Source organism: Crassostrea angulata, chromosome 2 (assembly GCF_025612915.1).
Source record: "Crassostrea angulata isolate pt1a10 chromosome 2, ASM2561291v2, whole genome shotgun sequence".
Classification (NCBI taxonomy): Eukaryota; Metazoa; Mollusca; class Bivalvia; order Ostreida; family Ostreidae; genus Magallana; species Magallana angulata.
Window position 1 is genome coordinate 36,361,501 of NC_069112.1, and position 19,059 is coordinate 36,380,559.

Below are 19,059 nucleotides of genomic sequence, written 5' to 3' on the forward strand. Positions count from 1 at the left end.
TTTACCTAAACAGTAACTATTTTGAAATAAATCAAAACATTTTCTTTTTCCTAAAAAAACCCCCTAAAATAACAAAAATGCGTGTAAAATAGTGGATTAGCTTTAGATCCATGTCATAAGAAATTTGCGCTCAAAAAAGATACTTGCAATTAAATAATATTTAATGATTACGTAAAGAGTGAATATATGTACTAGGAACTTTTTAGAGTATACATAGACATAGACAGTTAGAGTATACATTGATATTAAAACTTGACAAATATTTAATAGGTTGAATGAGCAAAGTCGTTACCTGATTTTGCGATTGTGGTTTTCTTAGATAGAACGTTGCAAAACTGTACATCATCAGAAAGTGTAGGACGAGTTCAGAATGCATCGCGGGCAGATACCTTGAATTTGACATCTTCGGTTAATTCAAAAAGGGCCAACAAGTCACTTGAGTACCAAAGCTAGTAGATTAACATGTCAAGAGAGTCTCATGTTCGCATCTTCATTTTAGGTTTAAGGCTTTATCTGTGATTCATCTGACTGTTACTCAGCGTTGGTACCCGGCTTTTATTATGTAATGTTTGCGTTTTATTTACGGTAGTCTATTTTAATATCTTTTGCATTGTGTACATTTGAACTAAGCTGTATGCATGCATTTTGTGTGCATTATATATCAAACTGATTATTATAATGCCTGCAGGTCAGGTATTGCAAAAAGGTATGATTTTTTTACCTCTGAATAGTCAACAATTTCTCCGACTCTTTACATCCTCCTATTTTTATGAATGTATTTAATTTATTTAAATACTGTCAAGTGGCCTTTTTACCAAATAGTTTTCAAGATGAAGTTTAAAATTTTAATGGATGACACACCAATTGCCTTAAATAAAAGTACATGCTTAATATATTGTCACATTACCCTCAAACCCCCCTTCAATTAGAAACTTGAGGACATTATAAATATATTAACAAGTATAAACGACTGCTGTAATACCTATTAATCTGAATTTTATTTGAGAAACCTCTCAGGAGAACTACTTATATTCAAGAGGTTTTGCTGTTTGTTGAGAGGATTTAGGCGTGTGGAGACCTTATTAAAACTATTAAGAAAAAAAAGTATTCGAATGTTGGCTTTTGAATGAACTTTAAAACGTACAAAAGGTTATAACATTATTTTCATGTTTGAATGTCAAAATTATAATTACAATTAATAAGTTGCGTACTTTAGTAAAGTCACTGTTGCTCAATAATGTCATTTTCTTATTTCAAAGCAGTATATCTTACAGTCTAGAAAAGAAAATATTTCATTTTGTGTCAATTCTGTTTTGTAGATAAACACTATCAATGTCAATGATTATAAGTTTAAATTCATAACACAATCTTATATTAACTATATACTATTTACTCTAATATTTACTAAACTAAGTCTTATGTTTAATTTAAAACACTGTTCGTTCCCCATATTTCATTATAAGATTTACAAAAACTCAGAAATGCAAAGAAGATATGTAGGTTTTTGCTCCATCTTATAATGACATAATTAATCATGTTTGTATCTCAACTTATCTTTCCATATCACTGGACTAGAGAAAAACTGTCAATTTGACAACAAACCGATTTTCTTTCGTGTGAACAGTATCTATTTGTCAACCGTGAATTGATGAACACTAGAAACGGGGTACTCTCTATGCAATACTTTGCCAAAAAATGATGACTAAGTTCAACATCTGGTAATTTTTTTTTTTTATAAATAATCAGATATCAAACACCTAGCATTATTGCTTAGTTTTGATATATGACCAATTGATCGGCAAAATCTTGAAAACTGTAGGAGGAGTTATCCGTACAATAGAAGTACCATATATGCAATATTTTGCCAAAAAATTACTAAGTTGAGCAGCTATTTTTTTTTCAAAAAATTATCAGAAATCAGAATCCTAGCAATATGTACATTTCTGATGTATGTCCAATTGATCTGCAAAATAGCTTCCTATCTTGAAAACTGTAAGAGGACCAGGGATGGGGTAATCATAATCAGCTGTAATCGATTACAGGTTGCTGAGTAATCATGAGTAATGAGTAATCATCCATTTTTCTTATTACAAGTAATTGTAATTTAATCGATTACTCTGTGAAAAAGTCCTGTAATCATGATTAATTTTTTTTGATTACTTTTATGATTACAATGGCAAAATTCAATAGGTTGAAATCATTATTCATTGGATCTTATATTTAGAGAATAAGGTTCAGTCTTCGAATTGGCCAGTATTCATTTATTGCCCTTGGACATGTTTAAATTCATGTCCAGTCACGATACAATGAGTTTGCTATTCAACTGTCCTTGCTTTTAAGTGTATAGAAAACAGTTCACATACTGTGCTTATTTAATTTCTGATCTTCAGACCAGATAGATGCAGGCTAAATGACTCTACATTTCAAATGTTAATGTTTTTTTCAAAATCTATACTAAAAATTACTATTCAATTATTTACTAGTGAAAAAAAAAATGCACACATTTATTACATATCGGTGTGTAGTTTTGTAAACAAAAAACATAGATCGTTAAAAAAAAATTATCCCTAAAACAGGCCGGTGTAATGAAGAATAATGACCCCCGTAGAATAATGACCGGGGGTCATTTTTCGACGTAGAATAATGATCCCCCCCCCGGTCATTATTCTACGTACAAAATGACCAATTTGCCTGAAGAATAAGTGTAATTTTCATAAAAATGAGCACACTCTACATGAAGAAAAGTGACCCCTGTAGAATAATGACCCCCTTGTAGATTAAAGTTTTTCAGTATATTTTTTATTATTTGTGAAATAGTGTTTAAACTATTGTAATTTTTACTGCTGCAGTTTACAGAGAGTAACAGAAATTATAATTCATATTCAAATAAACTTAAAGTGAAAGAAGGGGTAAAGCTTAGAAAATAAAAATCCCTCCGTTATAACAAGACATTGACGTATTGCATCGGGGTATTGTTGTCATATTAAAGGGGCGTAGTCACGATTTAAGTAAAAAAAAATTCCAATCTTAATGTTCACAATGCTTTAGTAAGGCATTCTTAATAGGCAACCAAAATTTGAGTGTCATTCGTTACATCTTGAATGTTAAAGTGAAAATTCTAATTTTAGACCTAATGAATATGTTAAACGTAAGGAACTGTTTATTTATGCTTAAAGTGAATAAGAAGATAGACAAATCAGCTTGAAAAAGTTTTTTACTGGTATAACAACAACAAGATACGAGCCTTGTTTACATGACAAAGAATTGTGAGCCCTGTATCTTGCTTATAACTTTACAACTGACCCTCAAATTTCATTTGATCAGTAGAAATGCTTTCCTTAAGCATTGTAAATAATGAAAACAGAAAAATAGAATTTGACCAAAATCGTGACCATGCCCCTTTAACAATTATATTTACATATATCTATGATGTTCCGATAGGGCCACTCCGACCATGATATAGGGCAAAGTTGCAAAGGCGATAGTGCGAAGGCAAAGGAGCAAAAGTGCGAAGATGCGACGACGAAGTGCGAAGATGTGATGCCTAAAGTGCGAAGGTGAAGGAGCGATACTACTATCGCTCCTTCCCAACTTCGCAGTTTGGCCTTCGCATCTTCGCACTTTCGCCTTCGCCTTTTTTGATTGCATTCAGCACGTCTCGGTCGATTACATAGAATTTAATGCAGGCACCGTACTTGCCAAGTACATGTATGCACTTCAAGACTCCTATCACTTATCAGCCGTCTGTTTACCGTGGACCAAACACAGTAATATTCTAATTTCATTATGCGACACTCCTTGCTCATGCACGGATCTAGAGGGGGGGGTGGAGAGGGGGTCCGTCCCCCAAGAAAATTCAATATTAATAATTTCACGCAGTAAAAGGGGAGAGGGGGTCCGGACCCTATCCCCCTGAATAATTTAATTTTATTAATTTTATAAAAATAAAATTTCAAAAATATGCCTCGGAACCTTTAAACGATAGAGAGCTCTGCAATTATAAAACATAGGTAATCACAGATTACAAAGCTCACCGAGACGAGGCATCACCTTTATAAGGCATCACCTTTATGATACCACCTTTATCATACTATATGAAAACCATCCTTTATGATCTTGGATATTCACGGATTCAGTTTTGACACATTATCGTATGTCATCTGTTAAAAAATTGTATGATAATCATATGATAATATGTTAATCAATACAATAATATAAAATTAAAAATTGCATCCTATCATACTTACAATATACATGTATATCATATAATACCATGAAATACCGTACAAAAATTGTGGGATATGATATTGTAACGTATGATATGACATTGTATAGTGTTAAACATTATTGTATTCTATCAAATAATACAATATCATAAGACATAATACAATATAGTATTATATAAAACAATATCATTTTGCAATTATACATTATAACATAAAAACATGTGTTATTATATTGTATAATATAGTATGATATTGTATTGTATTATACTGTATCATATTTGATAAATAATATGATATTGTATTATATGATACAATATAATTTGATACAACATTGTATCATATCAAATGATTAAATATCATGTGATAAAATAAAATATTATATAATACAATTATATTATACATATTGTATGATATGATACAATAATATATATTACAACATCATAAAATACAATTTCATGTAATATGATAATATATCATATAAACTAATATCATATTATACAATATTGTATGACGATATTTTATAATATTACAATATCATATATACAATTTCATTTGATATCATTCTATATTACAGAAACCAATATCATATTATACAATACTGTATGAAACAATATCATAGAATATACAATATTATATCATAGGATGCATTATTATATATTGCAACATCATATGTAATAGTATAATGTGATTTAATAATTAATTGATAAAATAATATAATATTATACAATATTGTATCATAATATACAATACTATACAGAACAATATCATAATACAATATCATATCATAAATTATTTTAAAAAATGATACAATATTATATCGTATCATATAACGTTTTTCAATAAAACATATGGTATTGTGTTGTATCCTATTAAACAATAGTGTTTCATATCATACAATACTATATCATAGGAACCATGTTATATCATTTAACATAACTACATCTATCTATCAAGCAGGTTTGAGTGAGGTAGGAGATTTCTTCAGCATCCTTGATAATGGAGATCAGGCTCTGCATCTGAAGCAACCTCTAAGTTCCATTTATAATATAGTTTGTCAACTATGCAAGCTATCATCTATAAAATTTGTGACCTGTTCCGAAAAATTAAACATCATCAAGCATCATAAAACTATGGCTCAGATTCAGCATTCAAGCCTGTCAGGTGCATCAGTATCATACGACGTACCATCCATACAAGGTTGGTGAAGTTAGGACCAGTAATAACTAAGATATCATCATCAGAGGGCACCAGCAATTAAAACCTTTACCTCCTCAAGCATCCCCAACCTATGGCTTTGATTCAGCATCCATGCCTGTCAGGTGCATCTGTATCATAAGACTCACCATCCATTCAGGTTAGGTGAAGTAGTAATAGCTTAGATACAGGACCTGCACCAAAAACTTTAACCAGCTCCGGACGCCAACGCCGAGAGTATAGCATAAGCTCCCTTGACTTCGTCTCGGTGAGCTAAAAAGGCGAAAGCACGAAGATTCGAAGGCGAGAGTGCGAAGTTGCAAAGGCAAAGAAGCGATAGTAGTATCACTTCTTCGCCTTCGCAATTTGGCACTTTCGTCTTCGCATCTTCGCGCTTCACCGTCGCATTTTTTATATTCTTCCTATTGTTCATGAATTATACTTGCACTGAGGATTTCCACTATTACAAACTGCTGGGTATGCAAGTGCATCACGCGGAATTAATGATGAAACCAAAATTATGAAAAGTTTACTCCACTGTAAGGCATTATAACCAAGCTGAAGTTAGTAGGCACTGACAGCGGCCATTACGCCAGTAGAGGTTAACGGCCAATAAGGAAAATCGTCAAAGTACTGAGAGTACTCGTACAGAAAATATATTTAACTTTATCGTCGGCATACTTTAGTAAGTATAGTTAATATCAAGATGATTAATGCATCAGTAGTTTGTATGAGCATTGGTAACTTTGGATACAATAAAGATCGTGTGATCAAAATCAAGGGCGATATAAACCCCTAACATGGGCCCTAACCTCTTATTAACGCTTTTAGAAACAATCTTATCTTATCATAATCGATCAGTGTTTATTATGTATTAAGATTTACTATAGTCAGGTACTCTTCACACATTTGCTCTAAAAGAATAAAGTATATTCATGACCACATATACAACATTACAACAAATGTTTAGAATATTGATGTTCATGTATCACGTAGATGAAAACAAAACTAACGCAAACTGATTTTTTAAAAATCACTTTCCTCAAGAATTGTAAATAAGAAGAATTCATATTTCTACGTTACTTGTCACCTTAGTCTTTTTCCATAAAGATATATTAATGTATCATTCTAAGATTGACAATTCATTCACCATGCAGTGAATATTGCTTATATTATTACAACAATTATTCTTTCATGATTATTGTTCGTTAATTATCACACAATATCCTCATTGTGTATGAATCTGTCTTTATTTGCGTCATTTCCCGCCGTATGTCGATGAGAGAAGTGAAATATAAGAGTGTTTTGTGTATGCCTGCAACGGATATGAAAAACTATATACAGCAATTTATTTAAAAATTCGGTGTTTATAACTTCAAAATCAGTTGAACAGAGTGAACAATTAAGTAAATTTCAAAGTCATTTATTGGATACGGTGTAACCAATTTCCATGCATGTTTACGGGGGGGGTCATTTTTCTATGGGGGTCATTTTTCTCCATGTTTAACATGAAGAAAAATAACCACTGGGTCATTTTTCTTCAGAAAAATCCAATTATTCTTCAGCTAGGGGGGTTATTATTCTACGTCGATAAATGACCCCCGGTCATTATACTACGGGGGTCATTATTCTTCATTACACCGGCACAAGAACCGCGTGTCAAACAGACATCCCGTTTAAATCTCGCATTTTTAGTTAAAACAGTTTTTACACCACCATTGTTTACATTCTTGTTATAGTCATATTCACCAAATGTCTTCTTTTATTGACCCAGAAACCAAATACAAGTCTATTCAACATTGATAATAACATATTCTGATCACGAGATATTTAAATGGACGGTTTTCTAAAGAGAAAACAACAAGGCATTGTAGTTTTGATATTATTCATTATTCAATGTGTTGATAATATTTGGATTTCCGATGTATAATGTATGTTTAGTTTTGATCGCAATGTGCTTGTGAAGCATATTAACAGAATAATTCTACATTTCTTAACTAACTAGTAGCTAATTAATTAGTATATTAAAAAAATTGTTTAAGTCACATCGTAAATATTGACAAAAAAATTATTATCAATTTCATTTCTTATATACGAAATAAACAGCAATTCAAAACAAGAGGCCCAGGGGCCACATCGATGACCTGAGCAACGATTGCCTTAATTCTGATCAAGTTAGCATTACAGTATCAAAATATCTTGACAACTAAGTAGAGTAGATCTTGCTAAAAAAAAAAAATGAAAATCTGCCAATTTTTATCCACCTCTCTTTTTTTTGGTAAATACCAAGCCCCTTTTGTTGTGGTACCTGTACGAAGATTTTTCTCTTTTCCTATATACCCCCCCCCCCATTTTGTGGCCTCACTTTTCTCTAGGGAATCATGGTTTCATCAAATTTAAATCTGCATAACCTGTGCTTTCACACTAAGTACTGAGGTATGGACCGAAAACTTTCCCAGAATATTTTTAAAGATTCTCTCTCTATATTCCTATGTAAAAATCAAACCGCCATCACGGCCCCGCCCAACCACTAGGGACTGTGATTTTGCAAACTTGAAAATACACTACCCGAGGCTTTTCTGGCCAAATCGTCTTTAAAAAGAAGATTTTTAAAGATTTTCTCTATACATTCCTATGTAAAAATCCATCCCCCATTGTGGCCTCACCCTACCCCTGGACTATTATTTAAACAAACTTGAATCTATACGATCTGGGGATGCTTCCACTCAAATTTGGGCTTTCCTGGCCTAATAATTTTGAGAAGAAGACTTTTGAAGATTTTCCGTTTATATTAAAATTTAACCCCATTGTGGCCCCGCCCTAGCCCGAGGGACCATGATTTGAACAAACTTGAATCTACATTATCTGAGGATAGTTAAAAGAATTTTTTATAGATTTTCTCTATATATTCCTGTATAAAAAGTTATCCCCCAATTGTGGCCCCACCCTACCCCCGGGGACTATGATTTGATCAAACTTGAATCTACACTATCTGAGGATGCTTCCACTCTTTGAGCTTTCCTGGCCTAATAGTTTTTGAGAAGACGATTTTTTAAGATATTCTCTATTTATTTCTATGTAAAACTTGAACCCCCTCTTGTGGCCACTCCCTATCCCCCGGGACCATGATTTGAACAAACTTGAATCTACACTACCTGAGGATGCCTCCACACATGTTTAAGCTTTTCTGGCACAATAGTTTTTGAGAAGATGATTTTCGAAAAATACCAACCATATTTCAATAATTCTCAATTATCTCCCCTTTAAAGAGGGCGTGGCCCTTCATTTGAACAAACTTGAATCCCCTTCACCTAGTGGTGCTTTATGCCAAATTTGGTTGAAATCTGACAAATTGTGATAAAAAAAAAGATCACTTGAGCCTTTGGCTCAGGTGAGCTAAAAAGTTCATCGGAATATGAAGTTTGTTTGTCACGTGATAAAATCCTGTGAATCGCAAAGGACCTCTTTTCTCAATAGATTTGATCACGTACAAACAAACTTCAAACAATGCAATATATCGATGAAGAAGTGAATGATACGTAAACGTAGCAACATAAAAAATAACCTTCAAACAAAGTAAATAATGTTTGAAACATTAAACATGGTCAATTTAAGGTCTTGTTTACAAACGAGCAACCTTTATAAAGATTTTACATCATTTCATATTGTTATCCAGATAGAAATGAAATAAAAAGGGAATTATAAAACATAAAGATTTTTTTTAAATCTAAAATTGTTCTAGCCCACGCAAACATATTCCCTTACATTAAAATGTAAATGTATCGGGGAAATTCTTATACTTTATACACATATTTAGAGGGGATACTTTCAATACGACATACCTCATCCGATCTTTTTTACATTCCAAGAAATATGCATCATTTTACTTCCAATAAATCAGTTGCTCTAGAGATTTAAAAATGTTATGGTTCTTTCTAAATATTTCAGATCCTGAAAATATATAAAGAAACGCAGTAATATCGAACATCTCGGTTTAATACATTCCACTAGGAAAAATGAATGGGAAAAAAGTAAGTTAAAATATGCTTTCAAGCTTCAAACTTCATTATGTGTTCAAAATTAACACGTGATTATGTATACTAGTGTTCTGTTCTGCTGTTCAATCATTGCAAGTATATTGTAATGTTTTTTTATGTGATATTTCATTTTGTTGACGTTTTTTCATTACCTCATAAAAAGTGTTCGAACTTTGATTTTTGACACATTTTTCTATTTTGTTTCTTGAACTCACATCTCAATTTTACACATCTCATTAAGGCTTGTTTTCCGATCTTACAATGGTAATTATTATCATGTTCATGTATTGAATTTATAACGAATAAATATTGTTGAAACTAAACTTCATCATAAAAAAAACCTTCTTTATAAATGTTGTTAAATAATGTTTATGAAGTAGTCGATTAACTTTGTGTAATTATATTTATTACTTTCCTTTCAGTATCAATGATACCTATATGCTTGTAACAAAGTAATGCGTTATGTTAACTAATACACTCAGATACCGGTACATGTACATGTTAATTTGCAATGTAGCTGTAATTAATCTGAAAAACAACAACCCTGAATATCTAGAAAAGTTAACGATTGTATTTATAAAATCTCAGGGTACGAATAGATTCATTGTTAAGTATTTTTTTTTTCATTTTAATACAAGTTATCAACATAAAATTATATAAAAAGGGGGTTTTAATAAGATTTTCAAAATATACATGTAGCATATCGTTGAAAAAGCAAATGAAATGAATTTATATCTATATATAATTGGACATCTTTTTGTCTACTTGTATTGAAGGTACATAACAGTTTCCGAAAGTTTATTTTTTTCGCCTTCTACGAGTCTTTCTTTTTCATATTTTTTTTATTTCAATGAAATCTATCAAACGGTTCTTGTTGGAATTCGAAAGTGTTGACGTATCATTATGAAGAGTCAATGATCTCGCACTCATTTAACAAGTCTATATTTATCATCATGCTTAAAAGATCACGCAGTTCCGCGTTTTAGTAACACACATCCCTACAACCCCTATACATGTTTAAGCCGCATAATTCTTAACAAATCCAAATACTTCGCTGTGCAATTCCCACCCATTTGGATCTACATTTTGCCTCGCTCGATTACACACAAGCAATGCAATTATCACACTTCAGGCACTTTTTTCAAAGCAGGAAAAAATATACACATCAAATTAACAGGTCAATGCAGTACTTATAAACTGAATATGCAAAAACAACAGGAAGCAATGCACAAAATCTAAAACCATGAAAGCGAAACTACGTATTTGCCACGAGTTTCAGGTACGCAATCGGCTGTAACGAATTAGAATGGTTTATAAACCGGTTTAGTAGGGCCTATTTAAGCGGTGTATATCTTTAAGAGACGTGCATTTGAGAAAATAATAAGCAAGTTTTATTTTCAATTACCATTATCCATTACAAGTTTAATGTCATATATTAACAAAATAATGAGACCTCAATTTCATTTTGAACATTCGGGTAAAATACTTATCCTTTTTTTAAAAAGATATATGACATAAGCAATTTTATTTCTTTAACATATTATTTTGAGTTTATTTTTTGGAAACCTAATTGAGATAAATTATTCTTATGATAAATTAACTTTAGTTGTCATAGAAAAAGAAAGAATAATAACAAGATGTAATTCATAAACGAAAATAACCACAACATAAGCAAATTGTAATAATGAATGCAAACATTGTAGTACTGCATCTGTATTGCAGCACATCAAATACCTGTTTATCGAATTTCTCGCAACGCGTTTTTTGATAAAAAAATGGCATACAAATTATAAAAAAAAGATTAGCTTTACCATTTTCATACATGTGAATGTTAATCTAAAAAAAAAAAATTCCGTTTCCCTTTAAAGTGAAAAACGTTACCTTTTAAAACGTTTGAATAATACCAAATTCTATTGGATATCCCTTTTGAATAAAATACTACGAAATCAGGGTTTTATTTTCAAAATTCTCCCTACCCCTACATTCTCTCCTGCACAACTTTTCGCATACCATTTACAATGATTAAATAAAAAACTGACTTAACACGGTCTCTCTTTTCTTTCAGCATTGTTATCTTTTCATTGCTTTCTAACTAGAAACTTAAAAGAAAACTTGTCAACTGATTTACATGGCATTTAAAACCTAGATGCACAAAGACCACCTGCTTCATTCATGTAGTTATCTTAATAGACCATTCAATTTATGCAATCATTCATCTTACTCAGAGTCGGGTTTAAATATCATTTCTGCTAAAAAGAAAATACTAAACATTTCAGCTCTTTAAGGTGTTAGATTGTACTAATTATTATATGCTCGCGATAATTGTTTTGTAGAATACACTTGAACGCGTCTATCTATTTTTTTTTAAAGTTGAACTCGGAGAGAAATGAAAGAGTGTACCAGGATTAAACTTAAGAAAGTATATTGCCTGGTACGGGATTAAATTTCACATCATAGGGAAAATACCGAAGGAAAGCTATTTCAAAACTGCATATTGTCACATACGCTCTCTGTTCATTGTTACAGTCATTTCATGCTTATCTTTTACAATTTAATGCTATGCTATGGTATGCGATTTTAATGATATGTTATGAGAGTCCAATGCATTGCTATGAGATTTGTATGCCATGAGAAAATGAAATGGATGGCTTAATGATATGGTATGATATGGTATGCAATGAGATTTGAACAAAAACGCCTCCGTACACTATGCTATGAGATTTCAATGCTATGCTATGCTATGGTATATGTTGCACAAGATATGCTTGAGCTGACTGTACCTGTCGTCAGTTAAACGTATTCCTAATTAACACACGAAAAAATAAAGCTTGTTCTAATGATTTTTTTTAAACAAAACGCACAAAAGATCAGCTGTTTTACTGATAAAGTTATTTCAATAAAGTTAAATTAAGACGTTTTTTCATACGTAGACAATTCGTTCCACAAGATCGAATACATCAAGCTGCCTTATATAAGATTACATTTAATTTTCTCAAGAAATAGAATATATTCTTATTAATTTTCATAAATAATAAAAGTGAAGTATAAGGAAAACACCGAGTAGGTGTATCTATAATTTAACAATGGCATTTCTTCAATTTTTTGTCTTTTTCCAACAAAATAAACTTGAGTTACATGAAAGGAGAAGTAAATATTGTTTATAATATTATTAACATATCAATTCAATTGAAAGAATGCAGGAAAACAAGAAAATCATATAATTTTTTTTTTATGTCTTATCTAAAACCCTACTGGCTGTGCTTGTCTTACAAGTGACTTTTCGCATACCAAGAACAGAGAGACTGCTCAGAATAATGTCTATAATTACAATAGTCATTTAAAAAGTGTCACATTTTTATTCTACTTCATTTTTTTTTACATTTCATGAAGGAAAAAAATCATCCTAATAGTTCGAAAATTGATAAGGAAAAAAACAACCCAAAAACATATTGTTAACTTTTAAAGTCAAAAATAGCTTTTACCATTATTAAGACCCATCCTAGATAATGGGGCTACGCTCTTTTTGCATGCAGAAGATACGTGTCATCAAATTTCGCATTTTTTTCGAACAGTACAGTACCAATTGTTTGGTTTATAACGTTCAAATGATTTCATTCGGTGGCAAAATGCATTAACCCGAACAAGTCCTTTTAAAAAGATAATCATTAGTTTTGATCATGGGAAATTTAAAGGAACGATTATTTTAGAGTCTATGCAATCAGTCTGGGTTTTTTTTAATTATTGTTGAAGAACATTTACATGTAATGCAAATGTTTCGGATTTCCAATGTGTAACGTTTTAATACGAGGACAATCAGTTTCGGTCGCACAACGACCTTATTTTCATTGAATAGAAACTATTTAAAAGATTTCTTATAAAATTGTGTTACACTATAATAGTTTGTGAACTTTAATTAAGACAAGATTGAAACAAAAGATAAGCTAAACTATACAGACAGGAAAAGTTATCAACATGAGTGTATGTACAAGTAAATTTCATATTCTGATAATTGACTAGCAAGCATAAAACATATTGGCGTTATACCATACTATTACATTATATTAGAAAAAATCCCCACAAACTTAACATTCAAATATCACCGGTCTAATTTTGTTTTAATGTTTACAAAGTGGTGATGTGGTCATTATATTACATTACCTAGTGTCTGTATTAATATTCATTTGTCTCTTCTTATGTCCTTATTAAAGATAAGTAGCAATTTTGTAATTTAATTAAGATAACAATTTGCAACAATGCTAACATATCGTGTGCCATACATTTGAAAAAAAGAATTTGCGACGTTAATATTTCTTAACATTTCCTTCTTATACTGGTTTTTTCTTGGTTCATAGATTTATTTTCATGCTCTTTTAGAATGCTATTTTTGACTGACAAAATAAGAAAATGATTTCTATGAAAGGTAATCAGTATCTAGCAGATCGTTGTAAATAAACAAAAAACTAAAGTTAAGGAAGTTTCATATTAACACCATTTTGTCAGCATGTACATGTTTTATCCATGAAACCCCATCACAAGATTAATTTTTTTTATCAGAATGTCGCTACCAGGTACAACCGCGATACATATTCTCCAACAAAATCATACGATCCTTATCGTGAAGGTTCGAGTCTTCAAGCTGCTGAGAATATAAACAGTGTAAGTCTTGAATATTATATATATATGTATTTTTACAGACTCAGCTATGTTAAGGAAGGTCTAAGAATTCTACCACGTGTGATTTAGAAAAATTTGCATAAGCCCCGCCCCTTATTCATGAGATTTTACGAGATATAGGTATTTCGGTAATTAACAAACATCTACCAAAATGAATATGATTAATTATTGGGTTTGAATGGTTCAAGAAAGGTGTACTGAAATAAAATCATAAACTATTCTTTATATCTCACGAAATCATGAAATTCCTAAGTCGTCTGATGACGTGTCAAGGCTGACTACGTCACATCGGCGCTTGCAGCTGTGATCAAAATAAACATGTGGAATTCAGTGATACATCTCGGAATTTAACTCGTTTACAACCAGCGTGGACAGATATCGGCATAGGATTCAACTGAACAAGGTAGGATTTATCTGTACTTCCCCTAAATATTGTTTGATATTATTTAATATTGTTGAATGGATCGAAAACGAAGTGAAATTCGTCGGCTTCGATTTTATTTACTTGTTTACATTTGTTTTTCATGTAATATTGTGTTCAAACATCAGTTTGGTGACTCAGTCAGGCAAAGTAATTGTTCTGCGTTTCGCTAGTTGTGAATATAAAGAGCATTGAGGCTCATTGTAGCTTTTTACTGGTCTCATATCGCGATAATATTAGATCGCATTTCCTCTATGTTCAAAGTACACAATAAAAAGTCCATGGCCAAACACTGTATGCGCTAGCACTACAAAGATTACTGTGAGGATCTGGAATGATAATATGATGATTATAGACAAGATTGTAATGTTGTTTAAGTAAATCGAAATGTGTTACATGTATTTTATTCAGTTTTCTTTTATGAAGATCTATACTAATTAATTTTATTTAAGACAAAATTAAAGTGTGTTCAAACTGAATTTCCACACACTTTAAAGAATAAACATTTGATTATGCCTGTTGTAATATCACTGAAATTGAAACCGCCATTAAAAAGCCCAATAATAGAGAAATGTTTCATTTTCATGTTATCTTTAACACAATAGCTTAGCTATTTATGACACATTATTCATTTTCAGGGTCACTTACAAATGTAGGCAGTAGATGGTCCACTGAAAACACTTGTTGGGATGTTGATAAAAAGTAGGTACTATATAAATATTTCTTTTACTCACTAACTTCAACTTCATGTATAGTTTGTTGTTTTTAAATATCATTTTGATAATGATACTAATGTAACCTATTATAATAATTTGCATTGATATCTAATCTATTGAAATGAAATTTGAAATTGATATTTTATATTCATCATTTCAGGTATTGGTTTTCTGATCAACTGGACTACCTCCTAATATCAAAAAGACAGAAGAGAAGAACATGTAGTGTGCAAGAAGAATTGTCAATTTCCATAAATTCCACATTATGACTGAAAAATACTAAAAATCAGAAAACACTAGTCGTGTTGAACAGTTTGTCACAGAAAAGCAATCTCTATAGTATTTGTAAAGTTGATTATTAAAATAAATTCTTGATTATATTGATATATTGTTTCTTCTTGCTTTCTTTAATTAGTACTAAAATATCAATTATAATACAAGTAAACCTGATTATACATTAAAGGAATTTATTCACCAGCATAGTAACTTAAATTATTATGAAACATAAATGTGTAAATTACAAACTCATCACTTACACCCCCCCCCCCCAATAAAGGCAACTGATGAAATTATTTTTTTCCAATTTCAACAATTTTGTAATGATGATTGGTGTGAACAGAAACAACATTTTAACATTATTTTAGTGAAATTCACAGTGTTTAATTATTTTAAGAATGAAAATTAAAATCATGATCTTAGTCAGTGTTGCGTTTGAATTTCACGCAAATGACGCTGAAAGTGAAATGGGTCAGATAAAATGCAGTAGTGCAAGGGCATACACTTGATCAAATATATTGAAAATTTCTATGTCCTACCATTGTATCCCCATTATATCAAAAAGTGCTGGGAGCTGTATGAAATCGCTACGCATTTGATATAAATAAGCGTTAATTGCGGGAAATCCCTGTAAATTGCTGTTCATACACTGTTTACATTGAATTTAATAATTGTTCTTTCTTGAATATTTTAAGCTCCCAGCACTTTTCGAAATTTTGAAGGTTCATTTTACAAGTTAGAAACAGAAATAACGATATTTGTTTATGTTATGCCCTTGCACTTTGCATTTTTTCGTATTATTCCTGGTTCATCTATTTTTAGCAGTATCACGTGACAGGGTATTCCCAAGAGACTCAAAAATTGCTCATGCGATAACAAATTATTTTATTTGTATAATCGATAAAATATCACTTTGTTTAACAATTTTTTGGAGTAGAATACCAAGATTGTTCAAAGGCTAACATTTCATGTGATAAATATCGCTATTTTTTTAAGGACGCCCTTAACATAGCTGAGGAGTCATATGCATATATTTAACATAATAAAATATAAACTTTAGCAAACCGTAAACAAAATGTACAAGATGCATATACACCTAGCAAGAAAACACAAATCAAGTTATCTATTAAGCAGAACTCTTCCTTCGCCAAAAGAAAAAAAATGAAAAAACAACTTCAACAATTTTTCCAATTATATTTGAAAACAGTATTATAATATGTTTTACGGTGCGACCGTTGGGGCGAGCACAGCATGTGATCAAACAATGAATTATAATAAATTAATAAAATAAAATTAACAACGTGAAATTTGAATGCCAAAAAATAAAACATACCTATTTTTCAGTAAATTTTCATTATTCATAGTTTATAAGATTTGTTATAATTTATTTATTTATATGTAGAACAATATTTTAATCTCAGATACAATGTTGTTAAATAATAAAGATTTTAATATATAAATATTCATTGCACTGCATCTCCTCTTTAAAAGTGATTGTGATTATGATTGATTGATTGATTGATTTCCCCCTTTTTTTTGCAGTAGACATTTTTTCTTAAACTTACATATAAAACTTGACTCATCATAGAGCTCCCCCCATGCTAAATTTTTTTTCATTTTAGTCAATTTATACATAGAAAATCGACTTACCATGGATTTGCCCCTCCACTTAAAAAAAAATAATTAATGTTTAATTTTATTTTTAGTTTACGCTTAAAAATATTTGCTTATCATGTTAAAAGAACATGGTGTTGTCCCCCCCCCCCCCCCCCCCGCCGCATGTAATAAATGGAAGTGAAAATAAAGAAACCATTGAACTGCTAAAGAGCTGAAGGATTAGAATTTTCATGATTTATTTTTCTTTTTGCTTGCAAAGATTTTTTGGATGAGGCTGCCATCCACCCACCCACCCCCTTTAAAAAAAGGCGCTGCTACGTATAACGTTACGTTTCAGGAAATTACCGTAATTATAGTGAATAAAATATTTGTGAGCATTCATCCAAATTAGTGCAATTTACAACTGTTTTGAGAGGATTTTGGTCATTTCAGCAGATTTACAATAACTTCAATTAGAGTAATTTCCCCTTATCAGTGCTTATTGTGACGTCAAAGCTGACGTTGGTTAAGTGTCGTCTTACTCTTTAAAACTCCCCTGAGAAATAAAAGTATGCGAAGTATACTGTTTTATTTACTTAAAAAGCATGATGTTCTTAAAATTACACATCTTATAAGCTTTACAGAGGTTTTACTTTGATTCTCAGGAGAACGTGATGTTGGAACGTGAGGTTGGAAACCATTGGTACTATGAATTGTGGGTCAAAATTTACTGACTCCGAAAAAATATATCGGATCAATGTGTAAACGTTTGTGACGTCACACGATTATTTTGATTGAAAGTGTACTGAGGTGAACTTTAGAGGTAACATTGACTGTATGTCGCTTACATCGTTATTGTTTTTACTGTCTAAATTTGTCTTGCTGATTCTCGTGAGAGTGTGAAGTGATAAAAATTGCCATGATTACAGGGAACTACTGGGACGATTAAAACGATGCATTACTGGTCCGATTTACTGACGCCAAAAAAATCCGTTGAATGAATGTGCAACTAGTCCGAATTTTCTATTCACACACGCCTTGCCGGTAGAGCTCGCTTCGCGCCGGCGCTGCGCGCCGGCGAGCTGCGCTCGCTATCATTGTATATGCACATCGATAAGGAATTTGAATGTGATTAGACAACTTTTCTTCGAAACAACCTTTTTATTGAAAACTAAGATTAAGGGTTCTTAAAAATAAATATATCATAAACAATAATACCTGATTTTCTAGTGCTCTAGAATAACAGTGATGGTTTAGCAAACACATCACTACATATAATTACATGTATATATCTGTCTTGAGTATAAAGATATGCATGAAATACTTTCACAATTTTTTTTATAAAGTATTATGTTATAGTTCGTTAGTAATTTTAAAACTATTTTTTTCGAAGAGTACTAGTACTGAGTCTGTCGATACAAAACAACCAAAATCAGCGACTACAGAATACAACGCTGGAAACGGGGTATTTTTCAAGCTTGAAATTTGTTAGAAATTTGCTTTGCGGATTAATCTCTAAGACTAATATTAGAATGTAATAATATCTGTACTTTTTGCAATAAACTTAAAAATGCCAGAGTAACTGCTTACAACTTTGGTATTTAAAGGGACTTGGACACTATTTTAGTTCAAACTTTTATTTTTTTGTTTTTTATGTATAAACTGGTTTACTTTTGAATTTTGAATGATTGACCAAAATTTGAATGTTTGATGTCAAGTCTTCACAGAGGTAAAAAAAAAAACTCTGTTATGTAAACAATGCTCGAGCCTTATATTTGTTCACAAATATTGGTAAGTAATGAATTACCATTTATTTGACAAAATAACTCATGGCAAACAAGATAAGTAAATCGATGTGTTTATTAACAATATTTACAACAGAGAACAACATTTGATTTAAACTTATACAGGTACACCCC

General features: G+C 31.2%; 1 long non-coding RNA gene across 1 annotated transcript; it reads left to right on the forward strand.

Moving 5' to 3' along the window:
- Positions 1 to 14,167: 14,167 nt before the first annotated feature.
- Positions 14,168 to 16,551, forward strand: LOC128170478 (uncharacterized). Its single transcript, XR_008241849.1, has 3 exons — positions 14,168 to 14,534; positions 15,191 to 15,254; positions 15,429 to 16,551. It is a non-coding gene; the product is annotated as an uncharacterized LOC128170478 (long non-coding RNA).
- The last annotated feature ends 2,508 nt before the right edge of the window (positions 16,552 to 19,059 follow it).